This window comes from Ranitomeya imitator, chromosome 2 (genome assembly GCF_032444005.1).
Source record: "Ranitomeya imitator isolate aRanImi1 chromosome 2, aRanImi1.pri, whole genome shotgun sequence".
Lineage (NCBI taxonomy): Eukaryota > Metazoa > Chordata > Amphibia > Anura > Dendrobatidae > Ranitomeya > Ranitomeya imitator.
Genome location: NC_091283.1, coordinates 533,797,873 through 533,803,872, shown reverse-complemented (window position 1 = coordinate 533,803,872; position 6,000 = coordinate 533,797,873).

Below are 6,000 nucleotides of genomic sequence, written 5' to 3'. Positions count from 1 at the left end.
ACTAGTAGGCCAAATGCAGTCTAACATTAACAACTACTTAACGAGAGCCTGAAAATGGAATTTCAGGACAGGAAACCAGGAGAACAGCAAGGAGTGGCAGACACCGATAGTAGGCCCCAAACCAACTAGTACGCCAAATGCAGTTGTTCCATTTAACCACAATTTAATGAGAGCCTGAAGATAGAAGCTCAGGAAAGGCAACCTGGGGAACACCTTGGAGTGTAACACACCATCTCTCTCCACCCCATACCCAATTTGTAGGCCTAATGCAGCCTACTTTCCGACACCTACTAAACGAGAGCATGAAGATTGAAGCTCAGGAAAGGCAACCTGGGGAACACCTTGGAGTGTAACACACCATCTCTCTCCACCCCATACCCATTTTTTAGGCCTAATGCAGTGTACTTTTCTACAACTACTAAACGAGAGTCGGAAGACCGAAGCAATGGCAAGGAAACCTGGGGAACACCTTGGAGTGTAACACACCATCTCTCTCCACCCCATTCCCCATTTTTTAGGCCTAATGCAGCCTACTTTCCGACACCTACTAAATGAGAGCATGAAGATCGAAGCTCAGGAAAGGCAACCTGGGGAACACCTTGGAGTGTAACACACCATCTCTCTCCACCCCATACCCATTTTGTAGGCCTAATGCAGCGTACTTTTCTACAACTACTAAACGAGAGCATGAAGATCGAAGCTCAGGAAAGGCAACCTGGTGAAAACCTTGGAGTGTAACACAACCTGTCTCTACACCCCATACCAAATTTGTAGGCCTAATGCAGCGTAGTTTCCACCAACTACTAAACGAGAGCCGGAAGATCGAAGCTCATGAAAGGCAACCCGGGGAACACCTTAGTGTAACACAACCTCTCTCTACACCACGAAAGGGCTGATTCTTAGGAAGGAAGGCTGTTGTAAATAAGCATTGCGCTTCCGAGGGTGATTATATTCTTATTCGGTATCTACTCACCCTCGGACGCGCCATGCTTCTTGATTTGTAATTAATGTTTATTTGCAATGTGCTTTTGACTTACTCAATTAATTTTTTAATTATTGATTTTATTAAATTAGTAGTTTAACATCTTATTGGAAATAATTTAAAGGAGACGCGACAGGACAACACTCGGTGGATGCCATATCTGTGTTAACAACTCCAAAAAACTTTCAGTTAACTTCTTGCAGGAGAAAGAAATTGTAGCTGTTGGACCTTTGTAGTACAGTTCCAGATATTTGTTGTGTGTTTGTTTTGATTGTTAAAATGTCTGCATTTGAGATCTCAACACGATCTTATTTTTTATAATCAAATTAATTTTTAAAATATTTTATTAGGTTGGTTCAAGGGGTACACGGGCCGCAGTAGACAGGTCAGTGGAGGCCTAGTGGAAGGAGGGACCGCAGATGCGCCACTGTTTCACCCATACACAATTAGTAGGCCTAATGCAGCGTAGTTTCCAACAGCTACTAAACGAGAGCCGGAAGATCGAAGCTCAGGAAAGGCAACCTGGGGAACACCTTGGAGTGTAACACAACCTCTCTCTACACCACGGAAGGGCTGATTCATAGGAAGGAAGGCTGTTTTAAATAAGCATTGCGCGTCCGAGGGTGATTATATTCTTATTCGGTATCTACTCACCCTCGGACGCGCCATGCTTCTTGATTTGTAATTAATGTTTATTTGCAATGTGCTTTTGACTTACTCAATTAATTTTTTAATTATTGATTTTATTAAATTAGTAGTTTAACATCTTATTGGAAATAATTTAAAGGAGACGCGACAGGACAACACTCGGTGGATGCCATATCTGTGTTAACAACTCCAAAAAACTTTCAGTTAACTTCTTGCAGGAGAAAGAAATTGTAGCTGTTGGACCTTTGTAGTACAGTTCCAGATATTTGTTGTGTGTTTGTTTTGATTGTTAAAATGTCTGCATTTGAGATCTCAACACGATCTTATTTTTTATAATCAAATTAATTTTTAAAATATTTTATTAGGTTGGTTCAAGGGGTACACGGGCCGCAGTAGACAGGTCAGAGGAGGCCTAGTGGAAGGAGGGACCGCAGATGCGCCACTGTTTCACCCATACACAATTAGTAGGCCTAATGCAGCGTAGTTTCCAACAGCTACTAAACGAGAGCCGGAAGATCGAAGCTCAGGAAAGGCAACCTGGGGAACACCTTGGAGTGTAACACAACCTCTCTCTACACCACGGAAGGGCTGATTCATAGGAAGGAAGGCTGTTTTAAATAAGCATTGCGCGTCCGAGGGTGATTATATTCTTATTCGGACTCTACTCACCCTCGGACGCGCCATGCTTCTTGATTTGTAATTAATGTTTATTTGCAATGTGCTTTTGACTTACTCAATTAATTTTTTAATTATTGATTTTATTAAATTAATAGTTTAACATCTTATTGGAAATAATTTAAAGGAGACGCGACAGGACAACACTCGGTGGATGCCATATCTGTGTTAACAACTCCAAAAAACTTTCAGTTAACTTCTTGCAGGAGAAAGAAATTGTAGCTGTTGGACCTTTGTAGTACAGTTCCAGATATTTGTTGTGTGTTTGTTTTGATTGTTAAAATGTCTGCATTTGAGATCTCAACACGATCTTATTTTTTATAATCAAATTAATTTTTAAAATATTTTATTAGGTTGGTTCAAGGGGTACACGGGCAGCAATAGACAGGTCAGTGGAGGCCTAGTGGAAGGAGTGACGGCAGACAGGCATCAAAGGCCTAACATTGGGCTGGCTGTAGGCAAGTTAAAATTGGTTCCAGGGGAACACGGCCATCAGTGGCCTGGTCAGTGTAGTTGTAGTTGAAAGAACGGGACGCAGACAGGCTTCGAAGGCCTAACATAATAACATAGGGCTGGCTGTAGGCAAGTTAAAATTGGTTCCAGGGGAACACGGCCATCAGTGGCCTGGTCAGTGTAGTTGTAGTTGAAAGAACGGGACGCAGACAGGCTTCGAAGGCCTAACATAACAAACTTGGGCTGGCTGTAGGCACTTTTAAATTTGTTCCAGGGGTACATGGGCAGCAGTGTATGGTCAGTGGAAGTCTAGTGGAAGGAGTGACCGCAGACAGGCTTCCAAGGCCTAACATAACAAACTTGGGCTGGCTGTAGGCACTTTTAAATTGGTTCCAGGGGTACATGGGCAGCAGTGGTCTGGTCAGTGGAAGTCTAGTGGAAGGAGTGACCGCAGACAGGCTTCCAAGGCCTAACATAACAAACTTGGGCTGGCTGTAGGCACTTTTAAATTGGTTCCAGGGGTACATGGGCAGCAGTGGTCTGGTCAGTGGAAGTCTAGTGGAAGGAGTGACCGCAGACAGGCTTCCAAGGCCTAACATAACAAACTTGGGCTGGCTGTAGGCACTTTTAAATTGGTTCCAGGGGTACACGGGCAGCAGTGGTCTGGTCAGTGGAAGTCTAGTGGAAGGAGTGACCGCAGACAGGCTTCCAAGGCCTAACATAACAAACTTGGGCTGGCTGTAGGCACTTTTAAATTGGTTCCAGGGGTACACGGGCAGCAGTGGTCTGGTCAGTGGAAGTCTAGTGGAAGGAGTGACCGCAGACAGGCTTCCAAGGCCTAACATAACAAACTTGGGCTGGCTGTAGGCACTTTTAAATTGGTTCCAGGGGTACATGGGCAGCAGTGGTCTGGTCAGTGGAAGTCTAGTGGAAGGAGTGACCGCAGACAGGCTTCCAAGGCCTAACATAACAAACTTGGGCTGGCTGTAGGCACTTTTAAATTGGTTCCAGGGGTACACGGGCAGCAGTGGTCTGGTCAGTGGAAGTCTAGTGGAAGGAGTGACCGCAGACAGGCTTCCAAGGCCTAACATAACAAACTTGGGCTGGCTGTAGGCACTTTTAAATTGGTTCCAGGGGTACACGGGCAGCAGTGGTCTGGTCAGTGGAAGGAGTGACCGCAGACAGGCTTCCAAGGCCTAACATAACAAACTTGGGCTGGCTGTAGGCACTTTTAAATTGGTTCCAGGGGTACACGGGCAGCAGTGGTCTGGTCAGTGGAAGTCTAGTGGAAGGAGTGACCGCAGACAGGCTTCTAAGGCCTAACATAACAAACTTGGGCTGGCTGTAGGCACTTTTAAATTGGTTCCAGGGGTACATGGGCAGCAGTGGTCTGGTCAGTGGAAGTCTAGTGGAAGGAGTGACCGCAGACAGGCTTCCAAGGCCTAACATAACAAACTTGGGCTGGCTGTAGGCACTTTTAAATTGGTTCCAGGGGTACACGGGCAGCAGTGGTCTGGTCAGTGGAAGGAGTGACCGCAGACAGGCTTCCAAGGCCTAACATAACAAACTTGGGCTGGCTGTAGGCACTTTTAAATTGGTTCCAGGGGTACACGGGCAGCAGTGGTCTGGTCAGTGGAAGTCTAGTGGAAGGAGTGACCGCAGACAGGCTTCCAAGGCCTAACATAACAAACTTGGGCTGGCTGTAGGCACTTTTAAATTGGTTCCAGGGGTACATGGGCAGCAGTGGTCTGGTCAGTGGAAGTCTAGTGGAAGGAGTGACCGCAGACAGGCTTCCAAGGCCTAACATAACAAACTTGGGCTGGCTGTAGGCACTTTTAAATTGGTTCCAGGGGTACATGGGCAGCAGTGGTCTGGTCAGTGGAAGTCTAGTGGAAGGAGTGACCGCAGACAGGCTTCCAAGGCCTAACATAACAAACTTGGGCTGGCTGTAGGCACTTTTAAATTGGTTCCAGGGGTACACGGGCAGCAGTGGTCTGGTCAGTGGAAGTCTAGTGGAAGGAGTGACCGCAGACAGGCTTCCAAGGCCTAACATAACAAACTTGGGCTGGCTGTAGGCACTTTTAAATTGGTTCCAGGGGTACACGGGCAGCAGTGGTCTGGTCAGTGGAAGTCTAGTGGAAGGAGTGACCGCAGACAGGCTTCTAAGGCCTAACATAACAAACTTGGGCTGGCTGTAGGCACTTTTAAATTGGTTCCAGGGGTACATGGGCAGCAGTGGTCTGGTCAGTGGAAGTCTAGTGGAAGGAGTGACCGCAGACAGGCTTCCAAGGCCTAACATAACAAACTTGGGCTGGCTGTAGGCACTTTTAAATTGGTTCCAGGGGTACACGGGCAGCAGTGGTCTGGTCAGTGGAAGTCTAGTGGAAGGAGTGACCGCAGACAGGCTTCCAAGGCCTAACATAACAAACTTGGGCTGGCTGTAGGCACTTTTAAATTGGTTCCAGGGGTACACGGGCAGCAGTGGTCTGGTCAGTGGAAGGAGTGACCGCAGACAGGCTTCCAAGGTCTAACATAACAAACTTGGGCTGGCTGTAGGCACTTTTAAATTGGTTCCAGGGGTACACGGGCAGCAGTGGTCTGGTCAGTGGAAGTCTAGTGGAAGGAGTGACCGCAGACAGGCTTCCAAGGCCTAACATAACAAACTTGGGCTGGCTGTAGGCACTTTTAAATTGGTTCCAGGGGTACATGGGCAGCAGTGGTCTGGTCAGTGGAAGTCTAGTGGAAGGAGTGACCGCAGACAGGCTTCCAAGGCCTAACATAACAAACTTGGGCTGGCTGTAGGCACTTTTAAATTGGTTCCAGGGGTACACGGGCAGCAGTGGTCTGGTCAGTGGAAGGAGTGACCGCAGACAGGCTTCCAAGGCCTAACATAACAAACTTGGGCTGGCTGTAGGCACTTTTAAATTGGTTCCAGGGGTACACGGGCAGCAGTGGTCTGGTCAGTGGAAGTCTAGTGGAAGGAGTGACCGCAGACAGGCTTCTAAGGCCTAACATAACAAACTTGGGCTGGCTGTAGGCACTTTTAAATTGGTTCCAGGGGTACATGGGCAGCAGTGGTCTGGTCAGTGGAAGTCTAGTGGAAGGAGTGACCGCAGACAGGCTTCCAAGGCCTAACATAACAAACTTGGGCTGGCTGTAGGCACTTTTAAATTGGTTCCAGGGGTACACGGGCAGCAGTGGTCTGGTCAGTGGAAGGAGTGACCGCAGACAGGCTTCCAAGG